Source organism: Salmo salar, unplaced genomic scaffold, assembly GCF_905237065.1.
Source record: "Salmo salar unplaced genomic scaffold, Ssal_v3.1, whole genome shotgun sequence".
In the NCBI taxonomy this organism is placed as follows: Eukaryota; Metazoa; Chordata; class Actinopteri; order Salmoniformes; family Salmonidae; genus Salmo; species Salmo salar.
Window position 1 is genome coordinate 22,344 of NW_025547693.1, and position 26,023 is coordinate 48,366.

The 26,023-nt window shown below is 43.5% G+C and overlaps 16 non-coding genes across 16 annotated transcripts; all 16 read right to left on the bottom strand.

Moving 5' to 3' along the window:
* Positions 1 to 136: 136 nt before the first annotated feature.
* trnas-gcu (transfer RNA serine (anticodon GCU)) lies at positions 137 to 218 on the bottom strand. The gene has a single exon. It is a non-coding gene; the product is annotated as a tRNA-Ser (tRNA).
* Positions 219 to 694: 476 nt separating this feature from the next.
* On the bottom strand, positions 695 to 776 carry trnas-gcu (transfer RNA serine (anticodon GCU)). Its single transcript has one exon. It is a non-coding gene; the product is annotated as a tRNA-Ser (tRNA).
* Positions 777 to 1,813: 1,037 nt separating this feature from the next.
* On the bottom strand, positions 1,814 to 1,895 carry trnas-gcu (transfer RNA serine (anticodon GCU)). Its single transcript has one exon. It is a non-coding gene; the product is annotated as a tRNA-Ser (tRNA).
* Positions 1,896 to 2,372: 477 nt separating this feature from the next.
* On the bottom strand, positions 2,373 to 2,454 carry trnas-gcu (transfer RNA serine (anticodon GCU)). Its single transcript has one exon. It is a non-coding gene; the product is annotated as a tRNA-Ser (tRNA).
* Positions 2,455 to 3,490: 1,036 nt separating this feature from the next.
* On the bottom strand, positions 3,491 to 3,572 carry trnas-gcu (transfer RNA serine (anticodon GCU)). The gene has a single exon. It is a non-coding gene; the product is annotated as a tRNA-Ser (tRNA).
* Positions 3,573 to 4,609: 1,037 nt separating this feature from the next.
* trnas-gcu (transfer RNA serine (anticodon GCU)) lies at positions 4,610 to 4,691 on the bottom strand. Its single transcript has one exon. It is a non-coding gene; the product is annotated as a tRNA-Ser (tRNA).
* A 1,037-nt stretch (positions 4,692 to 5,728) lies between these two features.
* On the bottom strand, positions 5,729 to 5,810 carry trnas-gcu (transfer RNA serine (anticodon GCU)). The gene has a single exon. It is a non-coding gene; the product is annotated as a tRNA-Ser (tRNA).
* Positions 5,811 to 6,286: 476 nt separating this feature from the next.
* Positions 6,287 to 6,368, bottom strand: trnas-gcu (transfer RNA serine (anticodon GCU)). Its single transcript has one exon. It is a non-coding gene; the product is annotated as a tRNA-Ser (tRNA).
* Positions 6,369 to 6,847: 479 nt separating this feature from the next.
* On the bottom strand, positions 6,848 to 6,929 carry trnas-gcu (transfer RNA serine (anticodon GCU)). The gene has a single exon. It is a non-coding gene; the product is annotated as a tRNA-Ser (tRNA).
* Positions 6,930 to 9,087: 2,158 nt separating this feature from the next.
* On the bottom strand, positions 9,088 to 9,169 carry trnas-gcu (transfer RNA serine (anticodon GCU)). Its single transcript has one exon. It is a non-coding gene; the product is annotated as a tRNA-Ser (tRNA).
* Positions 9,170 to 13,568: 4,399 nt separating this feature from the next.
* Positions 13,569 to 13,650, bottom strand: trnas-gcu (transfer RNA serine (anticodon GCU)). The gene has a single exon. It is a non-coding gene; the product is annotated as a tRNA-Ser (tRNA).
* Positions 13,651 to 15,805: 2,155 nt separating this feature from the next.
* trnas-gcu (transfer RNA serine (anticodon GCU)) lies at positions 15,806 to 15,887 on the bottom strand. The gene has a single exon. It is a non-coding gene; the product is annotated as a tRNA-Ser (tRNA).
* A 5,132-nt stretch (positions 15,888 to 21,019) lies between these two features.
* trnar-ucu (transfer RNA arginine (anticodon UCU)) lies at positions 21,020 to 21,101 on the bottom strand. Its single transcript has one exon. It is a non-coding gene; the product is annotated as a tRNA-Arg (tRNA).
* A 2,163-nt stretch (positions 21,102 to 23,264) lies between these two features.
* Positions 23,265 to 23,346, bottom strand: trnas-gcu (transfer RNA serine (anticodon GCU)). Its single transcript has one exon. It is a non-coding gene; the product is annotated as a tRNA-Ser (tRNA).
* Positions 23,347 to 24,946: 1,600 nt separating this feature from the next.
* Positions 24,947 to 25,028, bottom strand: trnas-gcu (transfer RNA serine (anticodon GCU)). Its single transcript has one exon. It is a non-coding gene; the product is annotated as a tRNA-Ser (tRNA).
* A 479-nt stretch (positions 25,029 to 25,507) lies between these two features.
* trnas-gcu (transfer RNA serine (anticodon GCU)) lies at positions 25,508 to 25,589 on the bottom strand. The gene has a single exon. It is a non-coding gene; the product is annotated as a tRNA-Ser (tRNA).
* Positions 25,590 to 26,023: the final 434 nt, after the last annotated feature.

Here is a 26,023-nt window from a genome sequence, read left to right on the forward strand (position 1 = left end):
CACATGTAGTTCATCGCCTTCACCACTCAGATACCAAGTTCTGTGCTCTTGCGGTGGCAGTCGGCCATCTTACCAATGTTTGCGTAAGTCAAAATCTTACAGTGCCATAAAAAAAAGTCTTATTTTTTGGGTTGCTCGATGAGGATGGGATTCGAACCCATGCATGCAGAGCACAATGGAATAGCAGTCCATCGCCTTAACCACTCGGCCACCTCATCCGTTTGTACACAAGTGATATTTTCCACCACAAACTGTAGTTGCTGTATGTAAACCCATGATTGAAATCGATGAAAGTTAGGCATTGCAACGGCAGGGCCATGTGTCGATCCCATCGAGACATTTAACAAATGTGTTGTCAGGCTGAGTGGTCTAAAGTGCTTGATTAAGTGTGTGGAGGTGTTGGTTCAAATCCCATCATTGAGGTTGCCCTTGGTAAAGCTTTTCTTCAATACCTGAATCTTATCAGTTGCTCTAGGAGTGTGCAGGGATTCTATATTCATGTGGGGCCATGCAAGAGAAGAAATAAAAAAACATTTGCGAAGAGGTTGGTTTTCCAATCTACACATGTAGTTCATCGCCTTCACCACTCAGATACCAAGTTCTGTGCTCTTGCGGTGGCAGTCGGCCATCTTACCAATGTTTGCGTAAGTCAAAATCTTACAGTGCCATAAAAAGGTCTTATTTTTTGGTTGCTCGATGAGGATGGGATTCGAACCCATGAATGCAGAGCACAATGGATTAGCAGTCCATCGCCTTAACCACTCGGCCACCTCATCCGTTTGTACACATGTGGTATTTTCCACCACAAACTGTAGTTTCTGTATGTAAACCCATGCTTGAAATCGATGAAAGTTAGGCATTGCAACGGCAGGGCCATGTGTCGATCCCATCGAGACATTTAACAAATGTGTTGTCAGGCTGAGTGGTCTAAAGTGCTTGATTAAGTGTGTGGAGGTGTCGGTTCAAATCCCATCGTTGAGGTTGCCCTTGGTAAAGCTATTCTTCAATACCTGAATCTTATCAGTTGCTCTAGGAGTGTGCAGGGATTCTATATTCATGTGGGGCCATGCAAGAGAAGAAATAAAAAAACATTTGCGAAGAGGTTGGTTTTCCAATCTACACATGTAGTTCATCGCCTTCACCACTCAGATACCAAGTTCTGTGCTCTTGCGGTGGCAGTCGGCCATCTTACCAATGTTTGCGTAAGTCAAAATCTTACAGTGCCATAAAAAAGGTCTTATTTTTTTGGTTGCTCGATGAGGATGGGATTCGAACACATGAATGCAGAGCACAATGGATTAGCAGTCCATCGCCTTAACCACTCGGCCACCTCATCCGTTTGTACACATGTGGTATTTTCCACCACAAACTGTAGTTGCTGTATGTAAACCCATGATTGAAATCGATGAAAGTTAGGCATTGCAACGGCAGGGCCATGTGTCGATCCCATCGAGACATTTAACAAATGTGTTGTCAGGCTGAGTGGTCTAAAGTGCTTGATTAAGTGTGTGGAGGTGTTGGTTCAAATCCCATCGTTGAGGTTGCCCTTGGTAAAGCTATTCTTCAATACCTGAATCTTATCAGTTGCTCTAGGAGTGTGCAGGGATTCTATATTCATGTGGGGCCATGCAAGAGAAGAAATAAAAAAACATTTGCGAAGAGGTTGGTTTTCCAATCTACACATGTAGTTCATCGCCTTCACCACTCAGATACCAAGTTCTGTGCTCTTGCGGTGGCAGTCGGCCATCTTACCAATGTTTGCGTAAGTCAAAATCTTACAGTGCCATAAAAAAGGTCTTATTTTTTGGTTGCTCGATGAGGATGGGATTCGAACCCATGCATGCAGAGCACAATGGATTAGCAGTCCATCGCCTTAACCACTCGGCCACCTCATCCGTTTGTACACATGTGGTATTTTCCACCACAAACTGTAGTTGCTGTATGTAAACCCATGATTGAAATCGATGAAAGTTAGGCATTGCAACGGCAGGGCCATGTGTCGATCCCATCGAGACATTTAACAAATGTGTTGTCAGGCTGAGTGGTCTAAAGTGCTTGATTAAGTGTGTGGAGGTGTTGGTTCAAATCCCATCGTTGAGGTTGCCCTTGGTAAAGCTTTTCTTCAATACCTGAATCTTATCAGTTGCTCTAGGAGTGTGCAGGGATTCTATATTCATGTGGGGCCATGCAAGAGAAGAAATAAAAAAACATTTGCGAAGAGGTTGGTTTTCCAATCTACACATGTAGTTCATCGCCTTCACCACTCAGATACCAAGTTCTGTGCTCTTGCGGTGGCAGTCGGCCATCTTACCAATGTTTGCGTAAGTCAAAATCTTACAGTGCCATAAAAAGGTCTTATTTTTTTGGTTGTTCGATGAGGATGGGATTCGAACCCATGCATGCAGAGCACAATGGATTAGCAGTCCATCGCCTTAACCACTCGGCCACCTCATCCGTTTGTACACACGTGGTATTTTCCACCACAAACTGTAGTTGCTGTATGTAAACCCATGATTGAAATCGATGAAAGTTAGGCATTGCAACGGCAGGGCCATGTGTCCATCCCATCGAGACATTTAACAAATGTGTTGTCAGGCTGAGTGGTCTAAAGTGCTTGATTAAGTGTGTGGAGGTGTCGGTTCAAATCCCATCGTTGAGGTTGCCCTTGGTAAAGCTATTCTTCAATACCTGAATCTTATCAGTTGCTCTAGGAGTGTGCAGGGATTCTATATTCATGTGGGGCCATGCAAGAGAAGAAATAAAAAAACATTTGCGAAGAGGTTGGTTTTCCAATCTACACATGTAGTTCATCGCCTTCACCACTCAGATACCAAGTTCTGTGCTCTTGCGGTGGCAGTCGGCCATCTTACCAATGTTTGCGTAAGTCAAAATCTTACAGTGCCATAAAAAGGTCTTATTTTTTTGGTTGCTCGATGAGGATGGGATTCGAACACATGAATGCAGAGCACAATGGATTAGCAGTCCATCGCCTTAACCACTCGGCCACCTCATCCGTTTGTACACAAGTGGTATTTTCCACCACAAACTGTAGTTGCTGTATGTAAACCCATGATTGAAATCGATGAAAGTTAGGCATTGCAACGGCAGGGCCATGTGTCGATCCCATCGAGACATTTAACAAATGTGTTGTCAGGCTGAGTGGTCTAAAGTGCTTGATTAAGTGTGTGGAGGTGTTGGTTCAAATCCCATCGTTGAGGTTGCCCTTGGTAAAGCTTTTCTTCAATACCTGAATCTTATCAGTCGCTCTAGGAGTGTGCAGGGATTCTATATTCATGTGGGGCCATGCAAGAGAAGAAATAAAAAAACATTTGCGAAGAGGTTGGTTTTCCAATCTACACATGTAGTTCATCGCCTTCACCACTCAGATACCAAGTTCTGTGCTCTTGCGGTGGCAGTCGGCCATCTTACCAATGTTTGCGTAAGTCAAAATCTTACAGTGCCATAAAAAAGGTCTTATTTTTTGGTTGCTCGATGAGGATGGGATTCGAACCCATGCATGCAGAGCACAATGGATTAGCAGTCCATCGCCTTAACCACTCGGCCACCTCATCCGCTTGTACACACGTGGTATTTTCCACCACAAACTGTAGTTGCTGTATGTAAACCCATGATTGAAAACGATGAAAGTTAGGCATTGCAACGGCAGGGCCATGTGTCGATCCCATCGAGACATTTAACAAATGTGTTGTCAGGCTGAGTGGTCTAAAGTGCTTGATTAAGTGTGTGGAGGTGTCGGTTCAAATCCCATCGTTGAGGTTGCCCTTGGTAAAGCTATTCTTCAATACCTGAATCTTATCAGTTGCTCTAGGAGTGTGCAGGGATTCTATATTCATGTGGGGCCATGCAAGAGAAGAAATAAAAAAACATTTGCGAAGAGGTTGGTTTTCCAATCTACACATGTAGTTCATCGCCTTCACCACTCAGATACCAAGTTCTGTGCTCTTGCGGTGGCAGTCGGCCATCTTACCAATGTTTGCGTAAGTCAAAATCTTACAGTGCCATAAAAAAGGTCTTATTTTTTGGTTGCTCGATGAGGATGGGATTCAAACACATGAATGCAGAGCACAATGGATTAGCAGTCCATCGCCTTAACCACTCGGCCACCTCATCCGTTTGTACACAAGTGGTATTTTCCACCACAAACTGTAGTTTCTGTATGTAAACCCATGATTGAAATCGATGAAAGTTAGGCATTGCAACGGCAGGGCCATGTGTCGATCCCATCGAGACATTTAACAAATGTGTTGTCAGGCTGAGTGGTCTAAAGTGCTTGATTAAGTGTGTGGAGGTGTTGGTTCAAATCCCATCATTGAGGTTGCCCTTGGTAAAGCTTTTCTTCAATACCTGAATCTTATCAGTCGCTCTAGGAGTGTGCAGGGATTCTATATTCATGTGGGGCCATGCAAGAGAAGAAATAAAAAAACATTTGCGAAGAGGTTGGTTTTCCAATCTACACATGTAGTTCATCGCCTTCACCACTCAGATACCAAGTTCTGTGCTCTTGCGGTGGCAGTCGGCCATCTTACCAATGTTTGCGTAAGTCAAAATCTTACAGTGCCATAAAAAAGGTCTTATTTTTTTGGTTGCTCGATGAGGATGGGATTCGAACCCATGCATGCAGAGCACAATGGATTAGCAGTCCATCGCCTTAACCACTCGGCCACCTCATCCGTTTGTACACATGTGGTATTTTCCACCACAAACTGTAGTTGCTGTATGTAAACCCATGATTGAAATCGATGAAAGTTAGGCATTGCAACGGCAGGGCCATGTGTCGATCCCATCGAGACATTTAACAAATGTGTTGTCAGGCTGAGTGGTCTAAAGTGCTTGATTAAGTGTGTGGAGGTGTCGGTTCAAATCCCACCGTTGAGGTTGCCCTTGGTAAAGCTATTCTTCAATACCTGAATCTTATCAGTTGCTCTAGGAGTGTGCAGGGATTCTATATTCATGTGGGGCCATGCAAGAGAAGAAATAAAAAAACATTTGCGAAGAGGTTGGTTTTCCAATCTACACATGTAGTTCATCGCCTTCACCACTCAGATACCAAGTTCTGTGCTCTTGCGGTGGCAGTCGGCCATCTTACCAATGTTTGCGTAAGTCAAAATCTTACAGTGCCATAAAAAGGTCTTATTTTTTTGGTTGCTCGATGAGGATGGGATTCAAACACATGAATGCAGAGCACAATGGATTAGCAGTCCATCGCCTTAACCACTCGGCCACCTCATCCGTTTGTACACATGTGGTATTTTCCACCACAAACTGTAGTTGCTGTATGTAAACCCATGATTGAAATCGATGAAAGTTAGGCATTGCAACGGCAGGGCCATGTGTCGATCCCATCGAGACATTTAACAAATGTGTTGTCAGGCTGAGTGGTCTAAAGTGCTTGATTAAGTGTGTGGAGGTGTTGGTTCAAATCCCATCGTTGAGGTTGCCCTTGGTAAAGCTTTTCTTCAATACCTGAATCTTATCAGTTGCTCTAGGAGTGTGCAGGGATTCTATATTCATGTGGGGCCATGCAAGAGAAGAAATAAAAAAACATTTGCGAAGAGGTTGGTTTTCCAATCTACACATGTAGTTCATCGCCTTCACCACTCAGATACCAAGTTCTGTGCTCTTGCGGTGGCAGTCGGCCATCTTACCAATGTTTGCGTAAGTCAAAATCTTACAGTGCCATAAAAAAGGTCTTATTTTTTTGGTTGCTCGATGAGGATGGGATTCGAACCCATGCATGCAGAGCACAATGGATTAGCAGTCCATCGCCTTAACCACTCGGCCACCTCATCCGTTTGTACACATGTGGTATTTTCCACCACAAACTGTAGTTGCTGTATGTAAACCCATGATTGAAATCGATGAAAGTTAGGCATTGCAACGGCAGGGCCATGTGTCGATCCCATCGAGACATTTAACAAATGTGTTGTCAGGCTGAGTGGTCTAAAGTGCTTGATTAAGTGTGTGGAGGTGTTGGTTCAAATCCCATCGTTGAGGTTGCCCTTGGTAAAGCTATTCTTCAATACCTGAATCTTATCAGTCGCTCTAGGAGTGTGCAGGGATTCTATATTCATGTGGGGCCATGCAAGAGAAGAAATAAAAAAACATTTGCGAAGAGGTTGGTTTTCCAATCTACACATGTAGTTCATCGCCTTCACCACTCAGATACCAAGTTCTGTGCTCTTGCGGTGGCAGTCGGCCATCTTACCAATGTTTGCGTAAGTCAAAATCTTACAGTGCCATAAAAAGGTCTTATTTTTTGGTTGCTCGATGAGGATGGGATTCGAACCCATGAATGCAGAGCACAATGGATTAGCAGTCCATCGCCTTAACCACTCGGCCACCTCATCCGTTTGTACACATGTGGTATTTTCCACCACAAACTGTAGTTGCTGTATGTAAACCCATGATTGAAATCGATGAAAGTTAGGCATTGCAACGGCAGGGCCATGTGTCGATCCCATCGAGACATTTAACAAATGTGTTGTCAGGCTGAGTGGTCTAAAGTGCTTGATTAAGTGTGTGGAGGTGTTGGTTCAAATCCCATCATTGAGGTTGCCCTTGGTAAAGCTTTTCTTCAATACCTGAATCTTATCAGTTGCTCTAGGAGTGTGCAGGGATTCTATATTCATGTGGGGCCATGCAAGAGAAGAAATAAAAAAAACATTTGCGAAGAGGTTGGTTTTCCAATCTACACATGTAGTTCATCGCCTTCACCACTCAGATACCAAGTTCTGTGCTCTTGCGGTGGCAGTCGGCCATCTTACCAATGTTTGCGTAAGTCAAAATCTTACAGTGCCATAAAAAAGGTCTTATTTTTTTGGTTGCTCGATGAGGATGGGATTCGAACCCATGCATGCAGAGCACAATGGATTAGCAGTCCATCGCCTTAACCACTCGGCCACCTCATCCGTTTGTACACATGTGGTATTTTCAACCACAAACTGTAGTTGCTGTATGTAAACCCATGATTGAAATCGATGAAAGTTAGGCATTGCAACGGCAGGGCCATGTGTCGATCCCATCGAGACATTTAACAAATGTGTTGTCAGGCTGAGTGGTCTAAAGTGCTTGATTAAGTGTGTGGAGGTGTTGGTTCAAATCCCACCGTTGAGGTTGCCCTTGGTAAAGCTATTCTTCAATACCTGAATCTTATCAGTCGCTCTAGGAGTGTGCAGGGATTCTATATTCATGTGGGGCCATGCAAGAGAAGAAATAAAAAAACATTTGCGAAGAGGTTGGTTTTCCAATCTACACATGTAGTTCATCGCCTTCACCACTCAGATACCAAGTTCTGTGCTCTTGCGGTGGCAGTCGGCCATCTTACCAATGTTTGCGTAAGTCAAAATCTTACAGTGCCATAAAAAAGGTCTTATTTTTTTGGTTGCTCGATGAGGATGGGATTCAAACACATGAATGCAGAGCACAATGGATTAGCAGTCCATCGCCTTAACCACTCGGCCACCTCATCCGTTTGTACACATGTGGTATTTTCCACCACAAACTGTAGTTGCTGTATGTAAACCCATGATTGAAATCGATGAAAGTTAGGCATTGCAACGGCAGGGCCATGTGTCGATCCCATCGAGACATTTAACAAATGTGTTGTCAGGCTGAGTGGTCTAAAGTGCTTGATTAAGTGTGTGGAGGTGTTGGTTCAAATCCCATCGTTGAGGTTGCCCTTGGTAAAGCTATTCTTCAATACCTGAATCTTATCAGTCGCTCTAGGAGTGTGCAGGGATTCTATATTCATGTGGGGCCATGCAAGAGAAGAAATAAAAAAACATTTGCGAAGAGGTTGGTTTTCCAATCTACACATGTAGTTCATCGCCTTCACCACTCAGATACCAAGTTCTGTGCTCTTGCGGTGGCAGTCGGCCATCTTACCAATGTTTGCGTAAGTCAAAATCTTACAGTGCCATAAAAAAGGTCTTATTTTTTTGGTTGCTCGATGAGGATGGGATTCAAACACATGAATGCAGAGCACAATGGATTAGCAGTCCATCGCCTTAACCACTCGGCCACCTCATCCGTTTGTACACATGTGGTATTTTCCACCACAAACTGTAGTTTCTGTATGTAAACCCATGATTGAAATCGATGAAAGTTAGGCATTGCAACGGCAGGGCCATGTGTCGATCCCATCGAGACATTTAACAAATGTGTTGTCAGGCTGAGTGGTCTAAAGTGCTTGATTAAGTGTGTGGAGGTGTTGGTTCAAATCCCACCGTTGAGGTTGCCCTTGGTAAAGCTTTTCTTCAATACCTGAATCTTATCAGTCGCTCTAGGAGTGTGCAGGGATTCTATATTCATGTGGGGCCATGCAAGAGAAGAAATAAAAAAACATTTGCGAAGAGGTTGGTTTTCCAATCTACACATGTAGTTCATCGCCTTCACCACTCAGATACCAAGTTCTGTGCTCTTGCGGTGGCAGTCGGCCATCTTACCAATGTTTGCGTAAGTCAAAATCTTACAGTGCCATAAAAAAGGTCTTATTTTTTTGGTTGCTCGATGAGGATGGGATTCAAACACATGAATGCAGAGCACAATGGATTAGCAGTCCATCGCCTTAACCACTCGGCCACCTCATCCGTTTGTACACATGTGGTATTTTCCACCACAAACTGTAGTTTCTGTATGTAAACCCATGATTGAAATCGATGAAAGTTAGGCATTGCAACGGCAGGGCCATGTGTCGATCCCATCGAGACATTTAACAAATGTGTTGTCAGGCTGAGTGGTCTAAAGTGCTTGATTAAGTGTGTGGAGGTGTTGGTTCAAATCCCATCGTTGAGGTTGCCCTTGGTAAAGCTTTTCTTCAATACCTGAATCTTATCAGTCGCTCTAGGAGTGTGCAGGGATTCTATATTCATGTGGGGCCATGCAAGAGAAGAAATAAAAAAACATTTGCGAAGAGGTTGGTTTTCCAATCTACACATGTAGTTCATCGCCTTCACCACTCAGATACCAAGTTCTGTGCTCTTGCGGTGGCAGTCGGCCATCTTACCAATGTTTGCGTAAGTCAAAATCTTACAGTGCCATAAAAAAGGTCTTATTTTTTTGGTTGCTCGATGAGGATGGGATTCGAACCCATGAATGCAGAGCACAATGGATTAGCAGTCCATCGCCTTAACCACTCGGCCACCTCATCCGTTTGTACACATGTGGTATTTTCCACCACAAACTGTAGTTGCTGTATGTAAACCCATGATTGAAATCAATGAAAGTTAGGCATTGCAACGGCAGGGCCATGTGTCGATCCCATCGAGACATTTAACAAATGTGTTGTCAGGCTGAGTGGTCTAAAGTGCTTGATTAAGTGTGTGGAGGTGTTGGTTCAAATCCCATCGTTGAGGTTGCCCTTGGTAAAGCTATTCTTCAATACCTGAATCTTATCAGTCGCTCTAGGAGTGTGCAGGGATTCTATATTCATGTGGGGCCATGCAAGAGAAGAAATAAAAAAACATTTGCGAAGAGGTTGGTTTTCCAATCTACACATGTAGTTCATCGCCTTCACCACTCAGATACCAAGTTCTGTGCTCTTGCGGTGGCAGTCGGCCATCTTACCAATGTTTGCGTAAGTCAAAATCTTACAGTGCCATAAAAAAGGTCTTATTTTTTTGGTTGCTCGATGAGGATGGGATTCAAACACATGAATGCAGAGCACAATGGATTAGCAGTCCATCGCCTTAACCACTCGGCCACCTCATCCGTTTGTACACACGTGGTATTTTCCACCACAAACTGTAGTTGCTGTATGTAAACCCATGATTGAAATCGATGAAAGTTAGGCATTGCAACGGCAGGGCCATGTGTCGATCCCATCGAGACATTTAACAAATGTGTTGTCAGGCTGAGTGGTCTAAAGTGCTTGATTAAGTGTGTGGAGGTGTTGGTTCAAATCCCATCGTTGAGGTTGCCCTTGGTAAAGCTATTCTTCAATACCTGAATCTTATCAGTCGCTCTAGGAGTGTGCAGGGATTCTATATTCATGTGGGGCCATGCAAGAGAAGAAATAAAAAAACATTTGCGAAGAGGTTGGTTTTCCAATCTACACATGTAGTTCATCGCCTTCACCACTCAGATACCAAGTTCTGTGCTCTTGCGGTGGCAGTCGGCCATCTTACCAATGTTTGCGTAAGTCAAAATCTTACAGTGCCATAAAAAAGGTCTTATTTTTTTGGTTGCTCGATGAGGATGGGATTCAAACACATGAATGCAGGGCACAATGGATTAGCAGTCCATCGCCTTAACCACTCGGCCACCTCATCCGTTTGTACACACGTGGTATTTTCCACCACAAACTGTAGTTTCTGTATGTAAACCCATGATTGAAATCGATGAAAGTTAGGCATTGCAACGGCAGGGCCATGTGTCGATCCCATCGAGACATTTAACAAATGTGTTGTCAGGCTGAGTGGTCTAAAGTGCTTGATTAAGTGTGTAGAGGTGTCGGTTCAAATCCCACCGTTGAGGTTGCCCTTGGTAAAGCTATTCTTCAATACCTGAATCTTATCAGTCGCTCTAGGAGTGTGCAGGGATTCTATATTCATGTGGGGCCATGCAAGAGAAGAAATAAAAAAAAACATTTGCGAAGAGGTTGGTTTTCCAATCTACACATGTAGTTCATCGCCTTCACCACTCAGATACCAAGTTCTGTGCTCTTGCGGTGGCAGTCGGCCATCTTACCAATGTTTGCGTAAGTCAAAATCTTACAGTGCCATAAAAAAAGTCATATTTTTTTGGTTGCTCGATGAGGATGGGATTCGAACACATGAATGCAGAGCACAATGGATTAGCAGTCCATCGCCTTAACCACTCGGCCACCTCATCCGTTTGTACACATGTGGTATTTTCCACCACAAACTGTAGTTGCTGTATGTAAACCCATGATTGAAATCGATGAAAGTTAGGCATTGCAACGGCAGGGCCATGTGTCGATCCCATCGAGACATTTAACAAATGTGTTGTCAGGCTGAGTGGTCTAAAGTGCTTGATTAAGTGTGTGGAGGTGTTGGTTCAAATCCCACCGTTGAGGTTGCCCTTGGTAAAGCTATTCTTCAATACCTGAATCTTATCAGTCGCTCTAGGAGTGTGCAGGGATTCTATATTCATGTGGGGCCATGCAAGAGAAGAAATAAAAAAACATTTGCGAAGAGGTTGGTTTTCCAATCTACACATGTAGTTCATCGCCTTCACCACTCAGATACCAAGTTCTGTGCTCTTGCGGTGGCAGTCGGCCATCTTACCAATGTTTGCGTAAGTCAAAATCTTACAGTGCCATAAAAAAGGTCTTATTTTTTGGTTGCTCGATGAGGATGGGATTCAAACACATGAATGCAGAGCACAATGGATTAGCAGTCCATCGCCTTAACCACTCGGCCACCTCATCCGTTTGTACACATGTGGTATTTTCCACCACAAACTGTAGTTGCTGTATGTAAACCCATGATTGAAATCGATGAAAGTTAGGCATTGCAACGGCAGGGCCATGTGTCGATCCCATCGAGACATTTAACAAATGTGTTGTCAGGCTGAGTGGTCTAAAGTGCTTGATTAAGTGTGTGGAGGTGTCGGTTCAAATCCCATCGTTGAGGTTGCCCTTGGTAAAGCTATTCTTCAATACCTGAATCTTATCAGTTGCTCTAGGAGTGTGCAGGGATTCTATATTCATGTGGGGCCATGCAAGAGAAGAAATAAAAAAACATTTGCGAAGAGGTTGGTTTTCCAATCTACACATGTAGTTCATCGCCTTCACCACTCAGATACCAAGTTCTGTGCTCTTGCGGTGGCAGTCGGCCATCTTACCAATGTTTGCGTAAGTCAAAATCTTACAGTGCCATAAAAAAGGTCTTATTTTTTTGGTTGCTCGATGAGGATGGGATTCGAACACATGAATGCAGAGCACAATGGATTAGCAGTCCATCGCCTTAACCACTCGGCCACCTCATCCGTTTGTACACATGTGGTATTTTCCACCACAAACTGTAGTTGCTGTATGTAAACCCATGATTGAAATCGATGAAAGTTAGGCATTGCAACGGCAGGGCCATGTGTCGATCCCATCGAGACATTTAACAAATGTGTTGTCAGGCTGAGTGGTCTAAAGTGCTTGATTAAGTGTGTGGAGGTGTCGGTTCAAATCCCATCGTTGAGGTTGCCCTTGGTAAAGCTATTCTTCAATACCTGAATCTTATCAGTCGCTCTAGGAGTGTGCAGGGATTCTATATTCATGTGGGGCCATGCAAGAGAAGAAATAAAAAAAACATTTGCGAAGAGGTTGGTTTTCCAATCTACACATGTAGTTCATCGCCTTCACCACTCAGATACCAAGTTCTGTGCTCTTGCGGTGGCAGTCGGCCATCTTACCAATGTTTGCGTAAGTCAAAATCTTACAGTGCCATAAAAAGGTCTTATTTTTTTGGTTGCTCGATGAGGATGGGATTCGAACACATGAATGCAGGGCACAATGGATTAGCAGTCCATCGCCTTAACCACTCGGCCACCTCATCCGTTTGTACACACGTGGTATTTTCCACCACAAACTGTAGTTGCTGTATGTAAACCCATGATTGAAATCGATGAAAGTTAGGCATTGCAACGGCAGGGCCATGTGTCGATCCCATCGAGACATTTAACAAATGTGTTGTCAGGCTGAGTGGTCTAAAGTGCTTGATTAAGTGTGTGGAGGTGTCGGTTCAAATCCCATCATTGAGGTTGCCCTTGGTAAAGCTATTCTTCAATACCTGAATCTTATCAGTCGCTCTAGGAGTGTGCAGGGATTCTATATTCATGTGGGGCCATGCAAGAGAAGAAATAAAAAAAACATTTGCGAAGAGGTTGGTTTTCCAATCTACACATGTAGTTCATCGCCTTCACCACTCAGATACCAAGTTCTGTGCTCTTGCGGTGGCAGTCGGCCATCTTACCAATGTTTGCGTAAGTCAAAATCTTACAGTGCCATAAAAAAAGTCATATTTTTTTGGTTGCTCGATGAGGATGGGATTCAAACACATGAATGCAGGGCACAATGGATTAGCAATCCATCGCCTTAACCACTCGGCCACCTCATCCGTTTGTACACATGTGGTATTTTCCACCACAAACTGTAGTTGCTGTATGTAAACCCATGATTGAAATCGATGAAAGTTAGGCATTGCAACGGCAGGGCCATGTGTCGATCCCATCGAGACATTTAACAAATGTGTTGTCAGGCTGAGTGGTCTAAAGTGCTTGATTAAGTGTGTAGAGGTGTCGGTTCAAATCCCACCGTTGAGGTTGCCCTTGGTAAAGCTATTCTTCAATACCTGAATCTTATCAGTCGCTCTAGGAGTGTGCAGGGATTCTATATTCATGTGGGGCCATGCAAGAGAAGAAATAAAAAAACATTTGCGAAGAGGTTGGTTTTCCAATCTACACATGTAGTTCATCGCCTTCACCACTCAGATACCAAGTTCTGTGCTCTTGCGGTGGCAGTCGGCCATCTTACCAATGTTTGCGTAAGTCAAAATCTTACAGTGCCATAAAAAAGGTCTTATTTTTTGGTTGCTCGATGAGGATGGGATTCGAACACATGCATGCAGAGCACAATGGATTAGCAGTCCATCGCCTTAACCACTCGGCCACCTCATCCGTTTGTACACATGTGGTATTTTCCACCACAAACTGTAGTTGCTGTATGTAAACCCATGATTGAAATCGATGAAAGTTAGGCATTGCAACGGCAGGGCCATGTGTCGATCCCATCGAGACATTTAACAAATGTGTTGTCAGGCTGAGTGGTCTAAAGTGCTTGATTAAGTGTGTGGAGGTGTTGGTTCAAATCCCATCGTTGAGGTTGCCCTTGGTAAAGCTTTTCTTCAATACCTGAATCTTATCAGTCGCTCTAGGAGTGTGCAGGGATTCTATATTCATGTGGGGCCATGCAAGAGAAGAAATAAAAAAACATTTGCGAAGAGGTTGGTTTTCCAATCTACACATGTAGTTCATCGCCTTCACCACTCAGATACCAAGTTCTGTGCTCTTGCGGTGGCAGTCGGCCATCTTACCAATGTTTGCGTAAGTCAAAATCTTACAGTGCCATAAAAAGGTCTTATTTTTTTGGTTGCTCGATGAGGATGGGATTCAAACACATGAATGCAGGGCACAATGGATTAGCAGTCCATCGCCTTAACCACTCGGCCACCTCATCCGTTTGTACACACGTGATATTTTCCACCACAAACTGTAGTTTCTGTATGTAAACCCATGATTGAAATCGATGAAAGTTAGGCAATGCAACGGCAGGGCCATGTGTCGATCCCATCGAGACATTTAACAAATGTGTTGTCAGGCTGAGTGGTCTAAAGTGCTTGATTAAGTGTGTGGAGGTGTTGGTTCAAATCCCACCGTTGAGGTTGCCCTTGGTAAAGCTTTTCTTCAATACCTGAATCTTATCAGTCGCTCTAGGAGTGTGCAGGGATTCTATATTCATGTGGGGCCATGCAAGAGAAGAAATAAAAAAAACATTTGCGAAGAGGTTGGTTTTCCAATCTACACATGTAGTTCATCGCCTTCACCACTCAGATACCAAGTTCTGTGCTCTTGCGGTGGCAGTCGGCCATCTTACCAATGTTTGCGTAAGTCAAAATCTTACAGTGCCATAAAAAAGGTCTTATTTTTTTGGTTGCTCGATGAGGATGGGATTCAAACACATGAATGCAGAGCACAATGGATTAGCAGTCCATCGCCTTAACCACTCGGCCACCTCATCCGTTTGTACACATGTGGTATTTTCCACCACAAACTGTAGTTGCTGTATGTAAACCCATGATTGAAATCGATGAAAGTTAGGCATTGCAACGGCAGGGCCATGTGTCGATCCCATCGAGACATTTAACAAATGTGTTGTCAGGCTGAGTGGTCTAAAGTGCTTGATTAAGTGTGTGGAGGTGTTGGTTCAAATCCCATCGTTGAGGTTGCCCTTGGTAAAGCTATTCTTCAATACCTGAATCTTATCAGTCGCTCTAGGAGTGTGCAGGGATTCTATATTCATGTGGGGCCATGCAAGAGAAGAAATAAAAAAACATTTGCGAAGAGGTTGGTTTTCCAATCTACACATGTAGTTCATCGCCTTCACCACTCAGATACCAAGTTCTGTGCTCTTGCGGTGGCAGTCGGCCATCTTACCAATGTTTGCGTAAGTCAAAATCTTACAGTGCCATAAAAAGGTCTTATTTTTTTGGTTGCTCGATGAGGATGGGATTCAAACACATGAATGCAGAGCACAATGGATTAGCAGTCCATCGCCTTAACCACTCGGCCACCTCATCCGTTTGTACACATGTGGTATTTTCCACCACAAACTGTAGTTGCTGTATGTAAACCCATGATTGAAATCGATGAAAGTTAGGCATTGCAACGGCAGGGCCATGTGTCGATCCCATCGAGACATTTAACAAATGTGTTGTCAGGCTGAGTGGTCTAAAGTGCTTGATTAAGTGTGTGGAGGTGTTGGTTCAAATCCCATCGTTGAGGTTGCCCTTGGTAAAGCTATTCTTCAATACCTGAATCTTATCAGTTGCTCTAGGAGTGTGCAGGGATTCTATATTCATGTGGGGCCATGCAAGAGAAGAAATAAAAAAACATTTGCGAAGAGGTTGGTTTTCCAATCTACACATGTAGTTCATCGCCTTCACCACTCAGATACCAAGTTCTGTGCTCTTGCGGTGGCAGTCGGCCATCTTACCAATGTTTGCGTAAGTCAAAATCTTACAGTGCCATAAAAAGGTCTTATTTTTTGGTTGCTCGATGAGGATGGGATTCGAACCCATGAATGCAGGGCACAATGGATTAGCAGTCCATCGCCTTAACCACTCGGCCACCTCATCCGTTTGTACACATGTGGTATTTTCCACCACAAACTGTAGTTGCTGTATGTAAACCCATGATTGAAATCGATGAAAGTTAGGCATTGCAACGGCAGGGCCATGTGTCGATCCCATCGAGACATTTAACAAATGTGTTGTCAGGCTGAGTGGTCTAAAGTGCTTGATTAAGTGTGTGGAGGTGTCAGTTCAAATCCCATCATTGAGGTTGCCCTTGGTAAAGCTATTCTTCAATACCTGAATCTTATCAGTTGCTCTAGGAGTGTGCAGGGATTCTATATTCATGTGGGGCCATGCAAGAGAAGAAATAAAAAAAACATTTGCGAAGAGGTTGGTTTTCCAATCTACACATGTAGTTCATCGCCTTCACCACTCAGATACCAAGTTCTGTGCTCTTGCGGTGGCAGTCGGCCATCTTACCAATGTTTGCGTAAGTCAAAATCTTACAGTGCCATAAAAAAGGTCTTATTTTTTTGGTTGCTCGATGAGGATGGGATTCAAACACATGAATGCAGAGCACAATGGATTAGCAGTCCATCGCCTTAACCACTCGGCCACCTCATCCGTTTGTACACATGTGGTATTTTCCACCACAAACTGTAGTTGCTGTATGTAAACCCATGATTGAAATCGATGAAAGTTAGGCATTGCAACGGCAGGGCCATGTGTCGATCCCATCGAGACATTTAACAAATGTGTTGTCAGGCTGAGTGGTCTAAAGTGCTTGATTAAGTGTGTGGAGGTGTTGGTTCAAATCCCATCGTTGAGGTTGCCCTTGGTAAAGCTATTCTTCAATACCTGAATCTTATCAGTCGCTCTAGGAGTGTGCAGGGATTCTATATTCATGTGGGGCCATGCAAGAGAAGAAATAAAAAAACATTTGCGAAGAGGTTGGTTTTCCAATCTACACATGTAGTTCATCGCCTTCACCACTCAGATACCAAGTTCTGTGCTCTTGCGGTGGCAGTCGGCCATCTTACCAATGTTTGCGTAAGTCAAAATCTTACAGTGCCATAAAAAAGGTCTTATTTTTTTGGTTGCTCGATGAGGATGGGATTCAAACACATGAATGCAGGGCACAATGGATTAGCAGTCCATCGCCTTAACCACTCGGCCACCTCATCCGTTTGTACACACGTGGTATTTTCCACCACAAACTGTAGTTGCTGTATGTAAACCCATGATTGAAATCGATGAAAGTTAGGCAATGCAACGGCAGGGCCATGTGTCGATCCCATCGAGACATTTAACAAATGTGTTGTCAGGCTGAGTGGTCTAAAGTGCTTGATTAAGTGTGTAGAGGTGTCGGTTCAAATCCCACCGTTGAGGTTGCCCTTGGTAAAGCTATTCTTCAATACCTGAATCTTATCAGTCGCTCTAGGAGTGTGCAGGGATTCTATATTCATGTGGGGCCATGCAAGAGAAGAAATAAAAAAACATTTGCGAAGAGGTTGGTTTTCCAATCTACACATGTAGTTCATCGCCTTCACCACTCAGATACCAAGTTCTGTGCTCTTGCGGTGGCAGTCGGCCATCTTACCAATGTTTGCGTAAGTCAAAATCTTACAGTGCCATAAAAAAGGTCTTATTTTTTTGGTTGCTCGATGAGGATGGGATTCAAACACATGAATGCAGAGCACAATGGATTAGCAGTCCATCGCCTTAACCACTCGGCCACCTCATCCGTTTGTACACATGTGGTATTTTCCACCACAAACTGTAGTTGCTGTATGTAAACCCATGATTGAAATCGATGAAAGTTAGGCATTGCAACGGCAGGGCCATGTGTCGATCCCATCGAGACATTTAACAAATGTGTTGTCAGGCTGAGTGGTCTAAAGTGCTTGATTAAGTGTGTAGAGGTGTCGGTTCAAATCCCACCGTTGAGGTTGCCCTTGGTAAAGCTATTCTTCAATACCTGAATCTTATCAGTCGCTCTAGGAGTGTGCAGGGATTCTATATTCATGTGGGGCCATGCAAGAGAAGAAATAAAAAAAACATTTGCGAAGAGGTTGGTTTTCCAATCTACACATGTAGTTCATCGCCTTCACCACTCAGATACCAAGTTCTGTGCTCTTGCGGTGGCAGTCGGCCATCTTTCCAATGTTTGCGTAAGTCAAAATCTTACAGTGCCATAAAAAAGGTCTTATTTTTTTGGTTGCTCGATGAGGATGGGATTCAAACACATGAATGCAGAGCACAATGGATTAGCAGTCCATCGCCTTAACCACTCGGCCACCTCATCCGTTTGTACACATGTGGTATTTTCCACCACAAACTGTAGTTGCTGTATGTAAACCCATGATTGAAATCGATGAAAGTTAGGCATTGCAACGGCAGGGCCATGTGTCGATCCCATCGAGACATTTAACAAATGTGTTGTCAGGCTGAGTGGTCTAAAGTGCTTGATTAAGTGTGTGGAGGTGTCGGTTCAAATCCCATTATTGAGGTTGCCCTTGGTAAAGCTTTTCTTCAATACCTGAATCTTATCAGTCGCTCTAGGAGTGTGCAGGGATTCTATATTCATGTGGGGCCATGCAAGAGAAGAAATAAAAAAAACATTTGCGAAGAGGTTGGTTTTCCAATCTACACATGTAGTTCATCGCCTTCACCACTCAGATACCAAGTTCTGTGCTCTTGCGGTGGCAGTCGGCCATCTTACCAATGTTTGCGTTCCATAAAATAAGTCATATTTTTTTGGTTGCTCAATGAGGATGGGATTCAAACACATGAATGCAGGGCACAATGGATTAGCAATCCATCGCCTTAACCTGTTGGGTCTAGGGGGCAGCATTTGCACGTCTGGATAAAAAAAATGTACCCGATTTAATCTGGTTACTAATCCTACCCAGTAACTAGAATATGCATATACTTATTATATATGGATAGAAAACACTCTAAAGTTTCCAAAACTGTTTGAATGGTGTCTGTGAGTATAACAGAACTCATTTGGCAGGCAAAACCCTGAGACATTTTCTGACAGGAAGTGGATACCTGATGTGTTGTATTGACTTTAAACCTATCCCATTGAAAAACACAGGGGTTTTGGAATATTTTGGCACTTCCTATTGCTTCCACTAGATGTCACCAGCCTTTACAAAGTGTTTTGAGTCTTCTGGAGGGAGATCTGACCGAACAAGAGCCATGGAACGGTGATGTCCCATTAGACACCTGGCGCGCTACTTCATGTTGGGTACCCTCGTTCCAATACGTTATAAAAGACTATGCATTCGTCCACCTTGAATATTATTCATGTTCTGGTTAAAAAGGCCCTAATGATTTATGCTATACAACGTTTGACATGTTTGAACGAACGGAAATATATTTTTTCCCTCGTTCATGACGAGAAGTCCGGCTGGCTTACATCATGTGCTAACGAGACGGAGATTTTTGGACATAAATGATGAGCTTTTTTGAACAAAACTACATTCGTTATGGACCTGTGATACCTGGAAGTGACATCTGATGAAGAGAATCAAAGGTAATGGATTATTTACATAGTATTTTCGATTTTAGATCTCCCCAACATGACGTCTAGTCTGTATCGCAACGCGTATTTTTCTGGGCACAGTGCTCAGATTATTGCAAAGTGTGATTTCCCAGTAAGGTTATTTTTAAATCTGGCAAGTTGATTGCGTTCAAAAGATGTAAATCTATAATTCTTTAAATGACAATATAATATTTTACCAATGTTTTCTAATTTTAATTATTTAATTTGTGACGCTGACTTGACTGCCGGTTATTGGAGGGAAACGATTTCCTCAACATCAATGCCATAGTAAAACGCTGTTTTTGGATATAAATATCAACTTGATAGAACTAAAAATGCATGCATTGTCTAACATAATGTCCTAGGAGTGTCATCTGATGGAGATTGTAAAAGGTTAGTGTATCATTTTAGCTGGTTTTATGGTTTTGGTGACCCTGTCTTTGACTTGACAAAACATCTTTCCAATGTTTGTGTAAGTCAAAATCTTACAGTGCCATAAAAAAGGTCTTATTTTTTTGGTTGCTCGATGAGGATGGGATTCAAACACATGAATACAGGGCACAATGGATTAGCAGTCCATCGCCTTAAACACTCGGCCACCTCATCCGTTTGTACACACGTGGTATTTTCCACCACAAACTGTAGTTTCTGTATGTAAACCCATGATTGAAATCGATGAAAGTTAGGCAATGCAACGGCAGGGCCATGTGTCGATCCCATCGAGACATTTAACAAATGTGTTGTCAGGCTGAGTGGTCTAAAGTGCTTGATTAAGTGTGTAGAGGTGTCGGTTCAAATCCCACCGTTGAGGTTGCCCTTGGTAAAGCTATTCTTCAATACCTGAATCTTATCAGTTGCTCTAGGAGTGTGCAGGGATTCTATATTCATGTGGGGCCATGCAAGAGAAGAAATAAAAAAAACATTTGCGAAGAGGTTGGTTTTCCAATCTACACATGTAGTTCATCGCCTTCACCACTCAGATACCAAGTTCTGTGCTCATGCGGTGGCAGTCGGCCATCTTACCAATGTTTGCGTAAGTCAAAATCTTACAGTGCCATAAAAAAGGTCTTATTTTTTTGGTTGCTCGATGAGGATGGAATTCGTACCCATGCATGCAGAGGACAATGGATTAGCAGTCCATCGCCTTAACCACTCGGCCACCTCATCCGTTTGTACACATGTGGTATTTTCCACCACAAACTGTAGTTGCTGTATGTAAACCCATGATTGAAATCGATGAAAGTTAGGCATTGCAACGGCAGGGCCATGTGTCCATCCCATCGAGACATTTAACAAATGTGTTGTCAGGCTGAGTGGTCTAAAGTTCTTGATTAAGTGTGTGGAGGTGTCGGTTCAAATCCCACCATTGAGGTTGCCCTTGGTAAAGCTATTCTTCAATACCTGAATCTTATCAGTTGCTCTAGGAGTGTGCAGGGATTCTATATTCATGTGGGGCCATGCAAGAGAAGAAAAAAAAAAACATTTGCGAAGAGGTTGGTTTTCCAATCTACACATGTAGTTCATCGCCTTCACCACTCAGACACCAAGTTCTGTGCTCTTGCGGTGGCAGTCGGCCATATTACCAATGTTTGCCTAAGTCAAAATCTTACAGTGCCATAAAAAAAATGTTATTTTTTTGGTTGCTTGATGAGGATGGGATTTGAACCCATGCATGCAGAGGACCATGGATTAGAAGTCCATCGCCTTAACCACTCAGCCACCTCATCAGTTTGTACACATGTGGCATTTTCACCCACAAACTGTAGTTGCAGTATGTAAACCCATGATTAAAATCAATGAAAGTTAGGCATTGCAACAGCAGGGCCATGTGTCCATCCCATCGAGACATTTAACAAATGTGTTGTCAGGCTGAGTGGTCTAAAGTGCTTGATTAAGTGTGTGGAGGTGTTGGTTCAAATCCCACCGTTGAGGTTGCCCTTTTAAAGCTATTCTTCAATACCTGAATCTTATCAGTTGCTCTAGGAGTGTGCAGGGTTTCTATATTCATGTGGGGCCATGCAAGAGAAGAAATTTAAAAAAACATTTGCGAAAAGGTTGGTTTTCCAATCTACACATGTAGTTCATCGCCTTCACCACTCAGATACCAAGTTCTGTGCTCTTGCGGTGGCAGTCGGCCATCTTACCAATGTTTGCGTAAGTCAAAATCTTACAGTGCCATAGAAAAGGTCTTATTTTTTTGGTTGCTCGATGAGGGTGGGATTCGTACCCATGCATGCAGAGCACAATGGATTAGCAGTCCATCACATTAACCACTCGGCCACCTTATCCACTGTCATAGAAGTGGCAGTTGCCCCCACAAACTGTAGTTGCTGTATGTAAACCCATGATTGAAATCAATGAAAGTTAGGCATTGCAACGGCAGGGCCATGTGTCGATCCCATCGAGACATTTAACAAATGTGTTGTCAGGCTGAGTGGTCTAAAGTGCTTGATTAAGTGTGTGGAGGTGTCGCTTCAAATCCCACCGTTGAGGTTGCCCTTGGTAAAGCTATTCTTCAATACCTGAATCTTATCAGTCGCTCTAGGAGTGTGCAGGGATTCTATATTCATGTGGGGCCATGCAAGAGAAGAAATAAAAAAAACATTTGCGAAGAGGTTGGTTTTCCAATCTACACATGTAGTTCATCGCCTTCACCACTCAGATACCAAGTTCTGTGCTCTTGCGGTGGCAGTCGGCCATCTTACCAATGTTTGCGTAAGTCAAAATCTTACAGTGCCATAAAAAAAGTCTTATTTTTTGGGTTGCTCGATGAGGATGGGATTAGAAACCATGTATGCAAAGCACAATGTATTAGCAGTCCATCGCCTTAACCAATCGGCCACCTCATCCGTTTGTACACATGTGGCATTTTTCCCCACAAACTGTAGTTGCTGTATGTAAACCCATGATTGAAATCGATGAAAGTTAGGCATTGCAACGGCAGGGCCATGTGTCCATCCCATCGAGACATTTAACAAATGTGTTGTCAGGCTGAGTGGTCTAAAGTTCTTGATTAAGTGTGTGGAGGTGTCGGTTCAAATCCCACCATTGAGGTTGCCCTTGGTAAAGCTATTCTTCAATACCTGAATCGTATCAGTTGCTCTAGGAGTGTGCAGGGATTCTATATTCATGTGGGGCCATGCAAGAGAAGAAATAAAAAAAAACATTTGTGAAGAGGTTGGTTTTCCAATCTACACACGTAGTTCATCGCCTTCACCACTCAGATACCAAGTTCTGTGCTCTTGCGGTGGCAGTCGGCCATCTAACCAATGTTTGCGTAAGTCAAAATCTTACAGTGCCATAAAAAAGGTCTTATTTTTTTGGTTGCTCGATGAGGGTGGGATTCAAACACATGAATGCAGGGCACAATGGATTAGCAGTCCATCGCCTTAACCACTCGGCCACCTCATCCGTTTGTACACACGTGATATTTTCCACCACAAACTGTAGTTTCTGTATGTAAACCCATGATTGAAATCGATGAAAGTTAGGCATTGCAACGGCAGGGCCATGTGTCGATCCCATCGAGACATTTAACAAATGTGTTGTCAGGCTGAGTGGTCTAAAGTGCTTGATTAAGTGTGTGGAGGTGTTGGTTCAAATCCCACCATTGAGGTTGCCCTTGGTAAAGCTATTCTTCAATACCTGAATCTTATCAGTCGCTCTCGGAGTGTGCAGGGATTCTATATTCATGTGGGGCCATGCAAGAGAAGAAATAAAAAAAACATTTGCGAAGAGGTTGGTTTTCCAATCTACACATGTAGTTCATCGCCTTCACCACTCAGATACCAAGTTCTGTGCTCTTGCGGTGGCAGTCGGCCATCTTACCAATGTTTGCGTAAGTCAAAATCTTACAGTGCCATAAAAAAAGTCATATTTTTTTGGTTGCTCGATGAGGATGGGATTCGAACCCATGCATGCAGAGCACAATGGATTAGCAGTCCATCGCCTTAACCACTCGGCCACCTCATCCATTGGTACACATGTGGTATTTTCCACCACAAACTGTAGTTGCTGTATGTAAACCCATGATTGAAAACAATGAAAGTTAGGCATTGCAACCGCAGGGCCATGTGTCGATCCCATCGAGACATGTAACAAATGTGTTGTCAGGCTGAGTGGTCTAAAGTGCTTGATTAAGTGTGTGGAGGTGTCGGTTCAAATCCCATCATTGAGGTTGCCCTTGGTAAAGCTTTTCTTCAATACCTGAATCTTATCAGTCGCTCTAGGAGTGTGCAGGGATTCTATATCCATGTGGGGCCATGCAAGAGAAGAAATAAAAAAAACATTTGCGAAGAGGTTGGTTTTCCAATCTACACATGTAGTTCATCGCCTTCGCCACTCAGATACCAAGTTCTGTGCTCTTGCGGTGGCAGTCGGCCATCTTACCAATGTTTGCGTAAGTCAAAATCTTACAGTGCCATAAAAAAGTTATATTTTTTTGGTTGCTCGATGAGGATGGGATTCAAACACATGAATGCAGGGCACAATGGATTAGCAGTCCATCGCCTTAACCACTCGGCCACCTCATCCGTTTGTACACATGTGGTATTTTCCACCACAAACTGTAGTTGCTGTATGTAAACCCATGATTGAAATCAATGAAAGTTAGGCATTGCAACGGCAGGGCCATGTGTCCATCCCATCGAGACATTTAACAAATGTGTTGTCAGGCTGAGTGGTCTAAAGTGCTTGATTAAGTGTGTGGAGGTGTTGGTTCAAATCCCACCGTTGAGGTTGTCCTTGGTAAAGCTATTCTTCAATACCTGAATCTTATCAGTCGCTCTCGGAGTGTGCAGGGATTCTATATTCATGTGGGGCCATGCTAGAGAAGAAATTAAAAAAACATTTGCGAAGAGGTTGGTTTTCCAATCTACACATGTAGTTCATCGCCTTCACCACTCAGATACCAAGTTCTGTGCTCTTGCGGTGGCAGTCGGCTATCTTACCAATGTTTGCGTAAGTCAAAATCTTACAGTGCCATAAAAAAATGTCTTATTTTTTGGTTGCTCGATGAGGATGGGATTCGAACAGATGCATGCAGAGCACAATGGATTAGCAGTCCATCGCCTTAACCACTCGGCCACCTCATCCGTTGGTAGACATGTGGTATTTTCCACCACAAACTGTAGTTGCTGTATGTAAACCCATGATTGAAAACGATGAAAGTTAGGCATTGCAACGGCAGGGCCATGTGTCGATCCCATCGAGACATTTAACAAATGTGTTGTCAGGCTGAGTGGTCTAAAGTGCTTGATTAAGTGTGTGGAGGTGTTGGTTCAAATCCCACCGTTGAGGTTGCCCTTGGTAAAGCTATTCTTCAATACCTGAATCTTATCAGTCGCTCTCGGAGTGTGCAGGGATTCTATATTCATGTGGGGCCATGCAAGAGAAGAAATAAAAAAAACATTTGCGAAGAGGTTGGTTTTCCAATCTACACATGTAGTTCATCGCCTTCACCACTCAGATACCAAGTTCTGTGCTCTTGCGGTGGCAGTCGGCTATCTTACCAATGTTTGCGTAAGTCAAAATCTTACAGTGCCATAAAAAAGGTCTTATTTTTTGGGTTGCTCGATAAGGATGGGTTTCGAACCCATGCATGCAGAGCACAATGGATTAGCAGTCCATCGCCTTAACCACTCGGCCACCTCATCCGTTGGTAGACACGTGGTATTTTCCACCACAAACTGTAGTTGCTGTATGTAAACCCATGATTGAAAACGATGAAAGTTAGGCATTGCAACGGCAGGGCCATGTGTCGATCCCATCGAGACATTTAACAAATGTGTTGTCAGGCTGAGTGGTCTAAAGTGCTTGATTAAGTGTGTGGAGGTGTTGGTTCAAATCCCACCATTGAGGTTGCCCTTGGTAAAGCTATTCTTCAATACCTGAATCTTATCAGTCGCTCTCGGAGTGTGCAGGGATTCTATATTCATGTGGGGCCATGCAAGAGAAGAAATAAAAAAAACATTTGCGAAGAGGTTGGTTTTCCAATCTACACATGTAGTTCATCGCCTTCACCACTCAGATACCAAGTTCTGTGCTCTTGCGGTGGCAGTCGGCCATCTTACCAATGTTTGTGTAAGTCAAAATCTTACAGTGCCATAAAAAAAGTCATATTTTTTTGGTTGCTCAATGAGGATGGGATTCGAACCCATGCATGTAGAGCACAATGGATTAGCAGTCCATCGCCTTAACCACTCGGCCACCTCATCCATTGGTACACATGTGGTATTTTCCACCACAAACTGTAGTTGCTGTATGTAAACCCATGATTGAAAACAATGAAAGTTAGGCATTGCAACGGCAGGGCCATGTGTCGATCCCATCGAGACATTTAACAAATGTGTTGTCAGGCTGAGTGGTCTAAAGTGCTTGATTAAGTGTGTGGAGGTGTCGGTTCAAATCCCATCATTGAGGTTGCCCTTGGTAAAGCTTTTCTTCAATACCTGAATCTTATCAGTCGCTCTAGGAGTGTGCAGGGATTCTATATCCATGTGGGGCCATGCAAGAGAAGAAATAAAAAAAACATTTGCGAAGAGGTTGGTTTTCCAATCTACACATGTAGTTCATCGCCTTCGCCACTCAGATACCAAGTTCTGTGCTCTTGCGGTGGCAGTCGGCCATCTTACCAATGTTTGCGTAAGTC